Consider the following 16581-nt stretch of genomic DNA (forward strand, 5'->3'; position numbering starts at 1 on the left):
CAACTGATAGCAATAAAAATGACTTTCAGGTTGGCGCACTCATCTTCTTTGTCACTTTGACTTATTTGGTGGAAGGAGGGAGGGAGCAAGGAAAACTAACCAGATACCTACTCTTCTTTTCCTGCAGAGCCCAGGAAAGTGGGCAGTTGCAGCTTCCCTCTATGCTTCCCTCTGTCAGTCAGCATCTTAATATTTACTCCCTTCATTCCTTATTTTCCCCCACCTCCCTGTCAATCTAATAAAACCACACAGCAATAAAAGCAGCAGATTAACACCCCAGTTTCTCTCCTTTCTAGGACAACAGCATGGCTCTGTAAAGGCCACTTCAAAACTTCCCAAAGGGCCATTTCTCCCCGTTGAAGTTGCCTCTATAGCAATGACTCTGACACCTCAAGGGCAGCGTTTCTGCAGGAGCTGGTGAAGCCTCCTGAAGAGGCCTTCAGCTGGGGCAGATTTTCAGGCAGTCCTGGTCCTTCAAAGAGAACTGTATCTCCAAAGCAGCAGGTGGGTGAAGAGACAGGCAAATGGCTAGATGGTAAAGAATCTCCCCCTTTTTTTCTCATTCCATGTACCTGACAGGGAAGTTGCCGCTTCTCTCACAGTGGATGCTGTTATTAGACAGGACACATACAGAGCTCCAACCATCTCCACAGCCTACACAGTTGCACGTGAGCTGGTTTTGCCTTACCATAATCTACACAATACTTTCAGCAAGAGGATGTCTAATATTCACACCCAAAATGTACCTAGTTTCCTCTTCCCAATACTTTCATAAATTCTGTCATGTATTTTTATGCCAAGCTTTCTCTACAACAAAGGTTTTAAAAATAGCAGAGTAAAACAACACAGCTATTTGATGGTTTCTTTCTTTTCTCTTCAGTACTACCATTTCTTCTGGGTTAATTACAAATGCATTAACAATGATAATTGAGACCAGCATTTCCATTGCTAAGCAATGAGATCGTAAAGTGTGATGTCATGTGACCGCATCACTTAGCGATGGCAATCCTGGTACTCCCTGTTGCATCATTAAGCGAGGATCACAGGTTGTTAAGTGAGTCCCAGGCAGCTTGCAAGCAGGCTGACAGGCAGGTAAGTGGCTGCTGCTGGCTGGGGGAGGGTGCAAGCAACTTACCGGAGCAACTTGCAACCTTCCCTGTTGGCTTCTCCATTGAAAATGGCGATCACATGACCGTGGGATGCTGCAACTGTTGTAAGCGCGAGTTGGTTGCCAAGCACCTAGATTGCTATTACATGACTGTGGGGTTGCTGGGACAGCCAGAACTTCAAGGACCACTCATTCAGTGCCGTTGTAACTGTGAATGGTCACTGAATGAGTGGTTGTCAAACAAGGACTATCTGTTTACTAAGAGAAAGCAGACCACAGAAATTATGTCATTTTCATCATTTCTGTCACGATCAGATGACCCAATTCAGTTTATCTAATTTATATGGAAACCAATATTTTCTAAGCATAAAGTAAAAATTATTTTTTACTTCAGCGAGATATGTTTGCTTCATGTTCTGTGGAATGCTCTCTTTTTTTTCTAAGATCCTTCCAGCTGATGCCTTCATAGCAACACAGATTTAATTGATTCGATGTTATAATGGGTATCCACAAGGAACAAATGTCATGTGTATGATTATCACACAATTGCCATGACTTACATGTTGATGCAAGCACATAATTGGAGTGTTTACATAATATCATTCATGACTCATTGTTTTGATATCATCTCAGTTTGTTACAGATGCTGCCAGAAATTGTCCCACCAGACCTAAACTTGAAATTAAAGCTAAAGTTTAAGACTCTTATAAGGGATTAATACCTCATCCAATTTAGCAACTGCCGATCTGCTCAATGATCATTAATGACATGGCCAAGAAACTATAAAATCCTTCTTGAGTACCTAAATTTTTCAATGTTTCTGCAGACAAGGTGTATTCTACATGGGACTATGAGAAATAATTATCTTTTTAATTAACTTTTTAAATTTAATTTCCCTAAGGAAGTTTTCCTTCCAAGCTGCAAAAATCCACACAGCCACTAGATGGTAAGAAAGATATGCTGTATACTCAAACTTGCTGCTACCTGGTCCAGATCTGGTAGCACTAGTTTTCTTCATTTTAACTGTATATTAACCAAATGCACAAAAATAATGGGAAAAGATAAAGAAGCCAACTCCTCCTATAATTTATTTCTTTAAAAATACTGAGTGTTTCTTCCTGCTGCTTATTATTCCAATCATAGCCATCTTGTTCTCTAAAATCTTTGTTCTTTTCTCCTGTTCTGTGCCACTTTTTTCCTATGCCACATTTTATTCTTGCATACATACACACACACACACACAATTCTATATCTAAAAATGAGATTTTCACTTGCCACTATCCGTTTAGCACCTAGTGATTTCCACTGAACAACATTCTTAATCAGCAAGTTTATGGTAAGAATTGTTATTATGGCATGAGATACATACAATAATTCAAGTGGTTAATTTTGAGATGCATTATTGTAAAGACCAAGAAAAATTCTATGCCAAATATGATCATGTGACCTCACAGAATATGCCAAACTATTATTGGAGCTGATTGTTGCCTGATTTAGAGAACACTGTAAGGGAAGAGGCCTTATAGCTCTGTTGTGGCATCTGCCCACTAGGACATTTTAGAGTATTTAAAACTACCATATCCTTCTACCATGATTTTTGATAGCCATGTGTTAGGCTGGATATCAAGGCCTATGCTTTTTCCTGTCATTTAGTCACCATGCCAAACCTCTCACCGCCAAGCCAGCTAAACTACTGATTTTCCTGCTCCCCAAGGGGACTTTTGGACACAGTTTCCTTGAACTTTATTACTGATATTGCATGTACCAAGGCCTGAGTTGCCATTCCAGTAGTAGCTGACCTTTTTTCTAAGGTAGTTCATTTTATTCCCTGTTGTGGCCTCCTGAGAAAACTCATCTATTTATTTGACAAGTCTTCCGGAACTACAGCCTGTCCAAACATTTAATTTCTGATAGAGATACATAGTTCATGGCATATTTTTGGAAGGCTCTATTTCAACCATTGGATGCTAAGCTCCACCTGTCCTCTGGTCATCATCCACAGTCGGATGTGGAAATGGAGAAGATAAATGTCACCTTAGAGTAATATCTTTGTTGCTATGTAAACTATCAGTAAGACAACTGGCTGAGTTTGCTTATAATAACTCAGTTCATGCCTCTACTCAGATGTCACCATTTCAGGCCACTTACAGCTACCATCAATGCCTTCTGCCAAATGCTTCCTGGCTCTTCCCCATTCCAAGTACCTTCCATTTTCTCCAGTAACTGCAAGAACTGGCTCATACTAAGGTCTGCTACAAACTCTCCACTGGCTATCATTGCCGGAAAATCCTCTACATTGCTGTTGGAGACCACATCCAGCTTTCTATTGGATGTCTCTCCTCCATTCGGCATCTAAGAAGTTTGATGTAAAATTCATTGCACTATTTCCAGTATTTGCACAGTTCAGTACTGACACCTTTCATCTGCAACTTCCAGCCACACTCAAAATGCACTGCTTTCCACAATTGCTTCCTGGTTCTGAACCGTCCCCCTGCAAACTGTCCTACCACCACCTTCATCACAGTGGGGAAGGAGGTAGACCATATTTTGGGCTTTCAGCATTGAAGGGGCAGATTGGAATATGTGATTGATTAGAAGGGAAGCTCAGACTTGGAGAGATCATGCAAAATACCAGCTATCATTTATATACTCCACAACCTTTGACAGTTCCATTTTGCCATACCCTCACAAGCCCCAAACACCTAACTGGCTTTCTATTCTGGATCAGGCACCTGTTGACAGTTCTGATTCTAAAGAGGAGGGGTAATGATTTGGGAAAGGGAGGGAAGTTGTATGACAAATAAGAAATAGAAACTGCCTGCCAGAAGCTGAGAGTGAGAGTTTGCGACTGGGGAGAGTTGCAAATGAAGAAAATGAAGAGAAGGACATTTCCCCACTTCCAATTGTCTGTGTTAGTAATAGGTGGGGAAGAAAATCTGGAAAGAGGGAAATGTCTCTGATTTCAACCAAAAAAGAAATGAAAATTCCCCCTATTGAAATCTCCAGGCAGGAGAAAATAAGGGTAAGATATTTGAAAGTGGGGGAAACTCTGTCAGCTCCTGCTTACAAAATATAAAAATGGAAAGGACACAAGTTCTTCTTTCCCATGTCTAGTGGGTGGTGCAAGGAGATGCTTCTGGCACCACCAGGTCCAAAAAAGGAAGGGAAGAAGAAAATGGAGAGCTGATGTGAGGGTTGAAGCTGGCAAAGTGAGAAGCAAAGAACATTAAAGCAGGCAAAACCATCATGTAAACAGAGTGGAGGAGCCCTCCACATTCTCGTAAGTGAAAAGAGCAGCAAAGAGTCTATTATCACAAAAGGATTTATTCTTGTGTTCTATAGTAAACATGGCTTCTTCTAGTTTGCAATAAAACTTTTATCTAACCGTGGTAGGTTTTGCTGTCAGTTAATCATGCAACATGGGAGATCAAGTATCTGAAGAGTCATGAGTCAAGCCGTGCCTATACTAATCAGGGCCATCAAGATTGTTTCCACTGCTATGTCCAGGTCTAAGGCCAGATAGGAATCCAGCTGGATAATTGGCTTATTAATCAACCTGTCCAATCTGTTTATTTTTCAGGTAAGGAGAAGAGGTCCTATTATTGCTGCTTCAAGTTTAATTATTATGATAGTTTTGATCAGAATCCCTTCAAACAATCTGAGGTGGTACTGTTTGATTGTTAAAAACCATTTGAAAAAGCTCAGCACCTCCATTTAAGCTCATAGCACTGGCGTGGAAGGAAGAAAGAAGATGGTTATTAATGTCACAAGGTTATTTTAACCCAGGCACACAATATCATTTCAAGCATTCTAGCTTTGAAACATAGCTGGTATGAGGGCTGGCCTTGGAAAGGAGCCTGGGACCAGACAGGACCATTTTGTAAACATGGGCCAGGTGCAGCCAATCATCCAGCATGAGAAAGAGAATGGGAGAAAAAAAACCTCAGGATTTAAACCTGGGGAGCACATCTATATTGAACCAGATTCTTAACCTTTGCCATAACTACGGTTGTTTGTCTCTGCTATAAAGTATTGTATCTACTTAAACTAAGTCCCTGGCTTCCTATGAGAGTGCCAATTACAGGTATTAGTGAAATAATTATTTCAGTGGCCTTGGACAACTTCTAATCAGAAGGGAAATGATACATTTCTCTTATTTCCCTAGATGCTAGATTAATCACAGACTTTTACCTTCTCTATTACCTCCCATGTTAGAAAATAGCCCAGAAATAACAAGTGATACACAGATCTATGAATATAAAAATTGTCTAGACAGGTATGACATTTTCGCAAGATTATTCCTATCAACCAGCAATTAGATAGGGAATTTTTCTATAATGTTGAGTTCTGCCTTCCACTTCGGTCAGCTTTCTATATAATGTCTTCAACAGTACAGATTTATCTCAACAAATGGACTATGTGCACAATTCAACTCAAAAATGTATTGCTAACAATATTTATTATATTATGCCATAAATAATATTTTATTCAGAGTGGATATCCTTATCATCCAACTGCACATACCTTTTCCTAATTCTCTTATTTACCTCCCCCCCACAATCCCCCCCTGCCCAATATTTATTCCCTATATCTTCCCCCACTTAAAACATTCCTGTGCTTTTGGCCTGGGCATGAAGCTTTCTAGAAAGCATACTCTGCTCTGAACACTATGCTAAGCACCGCTCTAATAATACTACCCCAGCTCTAACATTCCTGTCATCAGTGGATATTTTTGTGTACTAGAATTGCTTTCCTGGTCAGAGAGTTACTACTGCTCTGACCATGAAGTGAGCTAGGATGGAACATAGATAAAACAAGTACCTGTACAACCTCATCCAATCTCTCAGAATCCAGTAAGAAATTACGCTCAGGGCCTCAGCGACACTGATGGCAAAGTAAGGAAATTAGATGGAAATATATATAAGCTTTTGGCAGGTAGTACAATCTGGGATGTTGGGCCAAACAACATTCCATATAACCCTGCAATCTATGATGGTGTTAGCTAGGATTAAAGACAGTGACTGAACTCACATAAAGATCCATGAAGGGAAAGAGTGCAATTCATGTTCCATCACTCTTATAGACTCTCAAACTTGGGGAAATGATTATTCCCTATTTATAAATAGAAATACAGTGACCCATCTCAAAGAGTTTCTGAATACAAACCTGCAGTATACATATTTTTCTGCTACAGCATAAAATAAGCACAAATATAATATCAGGATTAAATTGTCTTTCCTCAAAGTTTAAGGCAGGAGAATTGTCTTGTTTCCATGCTTTTTTTCCCCTGTTCATACTTCAATTTTACTGATTCATGGGGATAACCCCATTTTATTTATTTATGTTTTTGTCAAACTTTTATCACCGCCCATCTCCCCCACACGGGGGACCCTGGGCGGTTCACAATAAAAACAAATTAAAATTCCATAAAATCATAAATACAGCCATTAATCAATCAGAATAAAATGCAATAAAATCCAAGCCATGGCAGATCTAATTCAAACCATAAGGGCATAAAACTGGTCCCCGCAGAACTAGGGAATCAGCCAGCCCCAAGAATTGCTCTTCCCCTCCCTATTCCAGGCAAGGCATTGTAAAAATATTGTAAATATTGTAATATTTGTAATATTGTAAGTTATATTGTAATATTGTAAAAATTACTTAGGCAGGGTTGGAAATGGCTTTTTAATTGACAGAAGAGATGGACAATTCAGTTCCATGCATATCCAGCTTTTGCTAAAGGCCCAAAGAAATCTCCTGGGGGACAGGGATATGGATCAGTACATGAGTAGATTGTATAGCCTCCTTTATCTTTTATATATTCATATTTGCTTATGAGCATATATCCTGTTGTCTATGTATTAGAAAAACACATATATTTGTGATGGCACACATTGATAAGACACTGTGGTGAGTAAAATGTCACTGTCTCATCCAAAGAGAGTTCATGCTTGGTTTTAAGCATATTATAAGACTGTATTTTGTATGTAGACATCTTTAGGAAGCATAAAATGTAGACCCCTTTAGGAATCATAAAATATTAAGTACAGGAACACAACACTCTTAGGCTGGAGGCTGTTTTTAAAAAGTTCCATAACCTCAGAGATCATCTCTTTGTCCATTTTGACCCATCAAGATTTTTGAAATAAAAATAAAGATGGAAGGATGAAAATTGGATTCCTGTTTTCAAGTACCTCCAATGGGGGTGGGGGAGTGGGAGGGAAGGAGATTCTGTTATCCTTTTAAGTCTGATGAAGATGCCTTTGCTGAACTGAACCACACCCAAGTAAGGCGTAGTCCCTTGCAGTTTAGCAGTTGAATTATCTGGGGGGTTTTTTGTGCCTGGTTTGGCTTTTCCTCTAACCCCACCCACCTACCTACTTCCATGTGCAGCAATTGATAGTGCTTCTTGGCTAGCTGATTCACTGCAACGCGCACACAGAGTGTTGAAGTACAACATGACCCACACAACCCACATGGTGATGTGCTGTACAGGATTAATTAAACCACATTATTTCCAAAACTAAGAATTAAGTTTCCCTAAGAAGGATGTACTTCTGCATTCAGGAAAAAACGCTTTTCTCCCTGTACCACTTAAGTCTCCACCCACAAACACATCTGTGGGGGGATTAGTTTTCCTTTATAGCTGATTATCAAAAAAGAAATGGGGTACAGAGACAGAAACTCATGTACTGCTGGGGGAAGCACTGAGGAAAGCAATCCATATTATAAATGTACTTAGTTCTGTTCTGTTGAAGTTTGTATGCAGTACATGGATGGAAATCTTACCTGCAGTCCTTTATTTGCTACTGAACTACAGTTTCCAGCATTTCTCACTATTGGAAATACTAACTTGGCTGCTAGGAGTGTTAGTTCTCCACCTGGAAAGTTCAGATTTCCCACCTTTCTTTTAGAATTAGCACATAGATGCATGTATTCTCCTCTCCTCTATTACCCCTACCCATTATTTCTTATATTTCAGCTTTCACTGGAATAATCAGTTGGTCACTAAATGATAACCGTATAGCTACCTACTAAATTCTCACATTCTACTGCAGAAAATACAAAGCATGTGGTCTTTTCATGGTGGGAAAGGCCTCTCCATGGAAAGGAGAATATATTCACTTTGGATATCCATTAATTTTTTCATAGTGCATACGCCATGTGCTTTTCTGGCTATAAGCCATCTTTCTAGTGGAATGTGTGCTACAGTACCATGAAATGCAGCTGTTATACTCCCACTGTGAACTGGACACACCATAATACAGAGAGACATAAGCGGGCAATCCTTCATTCAGTTCCATCAGTTTTCAGTTTGCAGACTTCTCTGACTTTATTACAAAGCTGGGGACAAATTAAACAGTAGAAATCTTACCACTTGCTTTAAAAAGAAAAATCTCATGACTAGATGTCTGTGTGAGAGAAATGCACTCTCATCAGGTTAGTCTAACTCTTCCTTTCAGCAGGATAGGATTTTAAATATGATACCATGCTGAAAGTAATACAGTGTTACCTGAAGCAAAGTATTTCAAAACTACATGAAGGTCTGAGGTTAACACTTTCACTGGATAGGAATGGTGTTCTAGCATTCAAAACAGCTACTGTATCATTGGCCAACTATATTTCTAAGTGCACGTGCGCACGCACGCACGCGCGCGCACACACACACACACACACACAAGAATTACCCATAAAAGTTGCTTACTGTGAATTTCCTTGGCCCCAGGTAGGTAAGATTTTGTGGTAGTCTTCATGCAGGAAATTCCATAACTATATGCCTGCATTAAAGCAGCAACAATGAATGGTAACTGCCTACTTCTCTCTATGTCCCTCCCTCCTTCCACAGGCTGGCATGATAGAGAGGGTGGGGAAAAGGTGCATGCCAGTGCAATTCATTTGAAAGATATAGATAGCAAGTGTATGCTAAAACTATCTACAAACAGCTGTCATTTCAGAACAGCTCTAAGAGGATCAAGTTTTCTCTTGAACCCCCGGCATATATCTGTAGAACATGGGCAGCAACTGGGAGTCACTATCAGTTTCCATAACACCTTTTAGTGTGCAGAATCTTGAATAATTGTAATGCCTTTCATAGTATCCTGATAACAATTCAGCACAGTAGTTCAAACTGCAGAATGGTAACTTGCCTAAATCACCTAACAAGCCACATGATTTAGGGGTAATTTTCTATCATCTACTACATTAAAATCCCAATTCTTATTTCTATGGCATGATAAATAATTTAAAAGATGTAGACAGTTACAGTGAGAAGAAAGGAGTTTTGCAGAAACATGATTGCTCCCCTGCAATTTAAATTAAAATTGGGGATAAATGTCAAAGGATCGCAAAAAGCAAAACATAGCGTAAAATGATTTAGTTATGTTGAAAGGAAGAGTGGGTTTCAATAAAATAGGAAGCACAGTGGCAACTAGCTTAGTCCAATGTCTTAATGAGTTCCATTTAAGATCATTTATTTTACAGTACGGAATAAGAAAATCAGCAATGTCTATTCTGCTTTTTATTTGTAGATTCCACCAAGTTTGGTTATTGTTACCCTAGTGACCACTTCATTATTTCTGTTAAAGAAAAGTTCAAGGCCATCTTTCCACTAATTTTACTAAATAAAATGAGCTCTTCACTACCATTCTCTGCTGTTAAAAAAAAAGTCACCATAATGCCTTTTTTGTTCTCTGTGGCACAATTTCAGTATACACAATTTATCTTTTACACTTTTACAAACTGGCAAAATGCAGGTGTGCCAAAGCAATGGGAAGGACCAATCAGGCATGCACATCATCAAAATATGAGTGGAAAAGAGTGCCTACGTTCACTCTCTTCTGTGATAGGTACCATTTGCCCTCCTGGCTAATAGACCATAGACTAGACAAAGATCTCTGGACTCACACCTATCAACTTCACAGTTTCTACTAATAGAAGAAATATGTCTATTTCATAAATGTCTTGGAAGAAAACAGGGGACTATGAAATCAATTTTATTTTTTGTATAAAATGTATTCAGTCCAGAATCCAATGACTCCTAGCACAGAGAACAAGAAACAAACAGGACAAATCTTCAGCCAAATAACTTTAATCTGTCTCCTGATGAATGATAGAACAAGAAGTAACATATTACAAAATACCGTTTAAAAAATCCTCATATATGCAACCTAATTCTAACCTATATTAGCTTTGTAGTAATAGGTTGATGTACCCATAACTTTTTATATGCTAAACAAATGTTAATATAATATTTAAGCTACAGCTCTACCAGTACTTTCAGGAGTCTCTGCTTGACTGAGGGCCAAGATTCAAAGTTATTTTGTCTAATGACTTGGGAATGCACATGTTAGGTAGGGAGACAAGCTGCTTTCCCACCCAGAAGAACAGGCAAAGAATATAGAAACTTGCCTTTCTTTTCTTGGCCACAGTTTTGCACACATTTACTAACAAGTTAATGCTAGTGATTTCACTTAAATTTCAAATGAGTATCAGTGTTGCTGCCTTGCCAGCAACATCAGGAAAACACAAGTTATGAATACATACTTTTAAGCACTGTTTTTGTTTTGACAGTTGTTTAGCAAAACTTGCATTAGCTCAATATCCCTGAAGCACTGAAGTCTGCAGTATTTATTTTAAATAGTTGGCATACATTCTTGGAAGTTAAACTCTTCTAATCTCTGCTATCAACACAATCATGTTAGTATGCTGGCACCTGAAGTCTCTTTTATCAATGTATTCTGAGTGCAAACAGAAAGCATTAAATGCTCCCAGTATGAGCATTAAAATCAGTTTTCACATTTATTCACCTTCAGTTAACAATAAAATATATGATCCTGCTAAGATATGCAATATAAAACTCACAGCTGCCTTATAATCTCATAATGAAGATAGAGAAACAAGCTGAACAGGAAAAAGGTTAGTGCTCAGGTAAAATATTTATTTATTATTTATTATTCAAATTTAATTATTGCCCATCTCCCCCAAAAGAGGGACTCTGGTGGTTTACAATAAAATCAATCTCCAATAGTAAATGTTAAAATCTCATAAAACCAGACTCATTACAATTATTATAAAATACAATAAATAAATATAAAATCCAAGAGGTTATAAAATTCCAAGCTGGTGGGAGGGCCTCTAGGGTGCGAGCCACCCCCAAGAATGGTTATTCACTTTCCCACCCCAGGCGAGACGGCAGAACCAAGTCTTCAGGGTCTTTCGGAAGGTCAGGAGTGAAGGGGCCTGCCTCACCTCCGAGGGCAAGAAGTTCCAGATGGCGGGGGCCACTACAGAGAAAGCTCGTTTCCTGGACCCCGCCAGATGAAATTTTCTTACGGATGGGGTCCGTAACATGCCCTCTCTGGATGGTCGGGTGGGGCGGGCCAATGTAACGGGGATGAGACGGTCCCTCAGGTAACCTGGCCCCATACCAGGTATGGCTTTAAAGGTGATAACCAACACCTTGAATTGGACCTGGAAGCAAACTGGCACCCAGTGCAGCTCGCACAGCAAAGGTGTTATATGTGCTGACCTAGGGACACCAAAAATGGCCTGCGCGGCTGCGTTCTGGACCAGCTGAAGCTTCCGGATACTCTTCAAGGGTAGCCCCATATAGAGCGCATTGCAGTAGTCTATATGAGAGATGACCAGGGCGTGAGTGACCGTTTGGAGGGCTTCCCGTTGAAGGAACGGGTGTAACTGGCGCACAACACGAAGTTGCACAAAGGCCCTCCTGGCCACGACTGCCACCTGCTCTTCGAGCAGGAGTCGTGAGTCCAGGAGGACCCCCAGATTACGCATTGAGTCTCTCTGGGGCAGTGCGACCCCATCCAGAACTAAAGATGACAATTTCCTGAAAGGTGAGGAGCCATCAATCCACAGCCACTCCATCTTACCAGGGTTCAGCTGAAGCCTCTTGTTCCCCATCCAGGCCCCCACAGCCCCCAGGCACTGAGAAAGGGCAGTCACTGCATCACTTACCTCACCCGGGATGGAGATGTATAATTGGGTATCATCGGCATACTGATGATACCTCATCCCGTGGTGACGGATGATCTCACCCAGTGGTTTCATGTAGATGTTAAATAAGAGAGGAAAGAGAACCGAACCCTGCGGCACCCCACAATGGTGGGTCCAAGGGTCGGATCTCTCCTCTCCTATCACCACCGATTGGGATCAGCCCTGGAGGAAGGAGGTGAACCAGCGCAAAACTACGCCACCCACCCCCAACTCCCTGAGCCGTCCCAAAAGGATCCCATGGTTGATGGTATCGAAAGCCGCTGAGAGGTCAAGGATAGCAAGGATGGATGCACTGCCTCCATCCCGCTCCCGCCAGAGATCATCCATAAGTGCAACCAATGCAGTTTCTGTCCCATATCCTGGCCTGAAACCTGACTGAAAGGGGTCCAGATAATCCGTTTCATCCAGAATCCTCTGGAATTGCAATGCCACCACCTTCTCAACCACCTTCCCCAAAAAGGGGAGGTGGGAGACTGGACGAAAATTGTCCAGCACAGTTGGGTCCAGAGATGGTTTCTTGAGGAGGGGGTGCACCAGTGCTTCCTTAAAGGCCGCCAGGAACACCCCCTCACCCAAGGTTGTATTTACCATTGCTTGGACCCAACCACACGTCACCTCCCGAGCTGCCTTCACCAGCCAGGAGGGGCATGGATCTAACTGACAGGTGGTGGCATTCAAATCTGGACGATCCTGTCCACTTCCTCGGGTCCAACAGGATCAAACTGCTCCCAGATAACAAGGCTAAAACGTTCCCTCCCACATCTCCTCAGACTCTGCTTCATGCATGGAGTCCAACTTGGAATGGATCTGAGTGATTTTATCCTGCAGATGCTCAGAAAACTCTTCTGCATGGCCCTGTAGGTGGGTCACTGGGCCTACCTTCCCCAAAAGGGTATGTGTGATCTTAAACAGGGCTGTCAGACGGCAATCTGAGGATGCAATAAGTGCGGAGAAATACTGCCATTTCGCTGCTCTTACCACCACAAGGTAGGTCTTAATAGCGGCTCTAGCTTGTGTTCGGTCAGATTTGGTCTTTGTCTTCCTCCAGCGGTGCTCTAGACGTCTCTTACACCTCTTCAAGACCCTCAGCTCCTCTGTAAACCACGGGGAGTGATGGGTCGGATGAGGCAAGAGAGGCCGCATAGGCGTGATCCTATCCAAGGCCCTGGCCACCTCCCTATTTCAGGCAGCAGCCAGGGCCTCCACTGGCAGCAGATCCTCGGGTATAACCCCCAGCTCCCTCTGAAACCTCACTGGGTCCATCAGTCGCCGGGGGTGGACCAATCGAATAGGTCCTGCCTCCCTGCAGAGGGGGGTGGCATAAGAGAATCTCAGGGCCACCAGGGCATGATCTCACCATGACAATGGGGATAGATGTGGCTCTCCCCTCAGATTATGTTGCCACTGCTCCAACAAGAAAACCAAGTCCAGAGTGAGATGGCTGTCTCGAGTCGGGTCCCGAATAATCTGGGACAGGCCCATGGTTGCCATGGTAGCCATGAACTCCCGAGCCACCTCCGAGGCACACCCCAGGGAAGGCAGATTGAAGTCTCCCAGAACCACAAGTCTGGGGAACTCCACCGCCAACCCTGAGATGACCTCCAGCAGCTCAGGCAGGGAGGCTGCTACGCAGCAGGGAGGCTAGTAAAGTAGCAGCACTCCCAACTGTTCTTGGGAACCCAACTTGAAAAATGGTCTCACACCCGGGCACTTGTGGAGTAGGGCCCCTGAAGGCCACCAGAAACTCTCAGATGACAAGTCACCCCCTCCTCCCCTACCCTGGTATCTCGTATGGTGCCACACCTGGAACCCAGTTGGGCACATTTCTGAAAGGGCTACCCCCCCTTCTGGGCCCAGCCAGGTCTCGGCGATACACGCCAGGTCTGCCCCCTCCTCTGCGATCAAATCGCCTATGAGGGGGGCCTTGTTGTTAACTGACCTGGCATTAAAGAGCAGCAGCCAGAGACCAGGGTCCTCAAGGATCTGCTGTCCAGGGCCTGGGTCTGAACTCCGCACCTCCTCAGATGCGTCTGGGATCTGAACTCGGAGGGCCGGAACACACCACCGGTAGCAGACTCAGGGAGCATCTTCCCTGACAATGGCCCGCCCTCCAGTTCCTCTTGCAGCTATTTTATAAGAGGATACTATATATCAGGCCATGTACAAGCTTTAAAAATTTGCTTTGGAAACCTGTTTCAGTGCTTCAGAGAGCAGGTCAGTTCAGTGTGATAGCTGGGACTCCAACTGAGAGCCAAAATGATTTTTTTCTTTAGTTTATTTTCCAAAGTTTTGAATGTCTGTGGTTGGCTGTGGGCATTTAACATTGTTTGGGGATAAATCAATTAGATTCACCGCAGTTTTGATTCCTATGGTTAGGTATGTGAACTCAGCAACTATTTGTCCTGATATTTTATTTTTTCAGCTTGAAAATCTCAAGAATGGACAAAATTTATTTGTTTATTTGACCCTAGCCCTATGAGATTGATTGCATAATTATAGGCTGCACTGCCTATAACATCAAATCCTCTTTGCTAATCAGTTAATAGGAAATACCAATGGATGTTTTTTAATTATAGAATGTTTTTAGTATTGTTTATTTTATGGTTTGTTTCTTATTGTATGCCACCCAGAGTCACATATTGAGAGATGGGCAGCTATATAAATATTATAAATAAATTAATAACAAAAGATACATTCCCACCTGCACAAAGGAGTAGTTATCTCTACAGAAGAACACCTTCCTTGAGCTGAAAGATCTGTGCAAGTAAAGGAATTCTTGGATTTTCCCATCCCATTTCTGAAGAAGGCTATCGAGAAAAAGGCAGCTTGCCATATGGAGAATATGGAATAGATATAAATCCAGACTCTGCCCGAACATGCCTTTATGGGTCTCAACACCAAAAGCATTTTATAGGAAAGAAACAGCACATAAAGAGAATGGTTAACCTATCAAGAGTTGTTAGAACAAGAATGTGTGGTTGATGAAGTTTAATAAAGATATCTCAGGTTGCAATGGAATTATGGCTTTCAAGCCTATATGACACCTAATGATGTGATTATGAGATTGGGGTGATTTTTTTCAGCCTTTATTTTTTTTTGTATGTTTTTAAAGAATGAGAATAGCAATGTGAGGCCTCTGGGAAGCAAACCACTTCTATCCCTGTCCTTAAAACACTACAACCTTCCCCAAATTGATTTAAATAAATCTAAAATTATGGTTATTCTCTATGTAGGTAAAGGTAAAGGTTTCCCTTGACGTAAAGTCCAGTCGAGTCCGACTCTAGGGGGCGGTGCTCATCTCCGTTTCTAAGCCTTGGAGCCGGCGTTGTCCATAGGACACTTCCGGGTCATGTGGCCAGCATGACTCACGGAACGCCGTTACCTTCCCGCCGAAGCGGTACCAATTAATCTACTCACATTTGCATGTTTTCGAACTGCTTGGTGTGCAGAAGCTGGGACGAGCAACGGGAGCTCACCCCGCCGCGCGGTTTCGAACCGCCGACCTTCCGATCGACAGCTCAGCGGTTTAACCCGCAGCGCCACCGCGTCCCATTCTCTATGTAGCTTGACAAATATGCTTAAATAAACAGTGCTAGAACATCACATAGTCAAAATCATTAGCCTATGGCAGGGTTTCTCATCCAGGGTTCCATGGCACCCTAGGGTTCCGTGAGAGGTCACTAGGGGTTCCCTGGAAGATCACAATTTATTTTAAAAAATATTTCAAATTTGGGCAACTTCATATTAAAGAGATAAATTTCATTAGTTTTAGTTTAAGAACACTGTTAATGCATACAGTATATACAGGCCTACACATGAAACAAATATAATAATTTTGTAACTTCTGGCCTGTATTTGAGCCTGACTGTGCAGGGGTTCCACGAGGCCTGAAAAATATTTCAAGGGCTCCTCCAGGGTCAAAAGGTTGAGAAAGGCTGGCTTATAGGTTTCAGTGAAAGAGATCAAGGACTTGCACTTCTTTCCCAGATCCTATTCAGCACAGCGATGTCATTCAGTGGTTAGTGTCCCATTCTAACACTTCAAGAGAATTAATACGGCATATATGGGTTATTCACCCTGTGATAGCCATTTCTCATACTAAAATTAGTAATTCAGTAGTTAAGGGCTTTTTTTCATGAGAGCCATTTCTCATATTAAAAGGGTAAGACCACCAGCAGCAACACAGCTTAGTAGACCTATTTTACCATTGCAAATTAAGCCAATCTCACTGGATCAAGGGGTCCAATTTAAGGGCATTAAGCATGTACAGCTAATGAAATGTAATAAAAGTTATTGGAAAAAAACTAATCTGAGACCTGAAGATAGTTTAAAATTTGCGTCATTCCTTCTAGTGGAGACATTTCTCTTACCATTGCCACTGCTAAATATATTTTTCAAGCATTGGTGTTGCTTTCTATATCTGAAAAATGAGCTGAACCGAGTCACTTGATTAAAGT

At 41.8% G+C, this 16581-nt stretch overlaps 1 protein-coding gene across 7 annotated transcripts in view; it reads right to left on the reverse strand.

Annotated features, from left to right (window-relative positions):
* The window catches only part of SPTB (spectrin beta, erythrocytic), a 225100-nt gene that overhangs the window by 179902 nt on the left and 28617 nt on the right, over positions 1-16581 (reverse strand). Inside the window, exons 1-2 of one of the 7 annotated variants that reach the window (XM_063288977.1) lie at positions 8814-8885; positions 5930-5992 (exon numbers count right to left, since the gene is read on the reverse strand). The exons of 5 other annotated variants lie outside the window; for them this stretch is intronic. The gene's annotated coding sequence lies outside the window, so the exon portion shown is untranslated. Of the gene's footprint in view, positions 1-5929; positions 5993-8813; positions 8886-16581 lie in introns of those variants that run through there. One more of the 7 variants, XM_063288978.1, reaches the window with a different exon arrangement.

This window comes from Candoia aspera, chromosome 1 (assembly GCF_035149785.1).
Source record: "Candoia aspera isolate rCanAsp1 chromosome 1, rCanAsp1.hap2, whole genome shotgun sequence".
NCBI classification, from domain to species: domain Eukaryota; kingdom Metazoa; phylum Chordata; class Lepidosauria; order Squamata; family Boidae; genus Candoia; species Candoia aspera.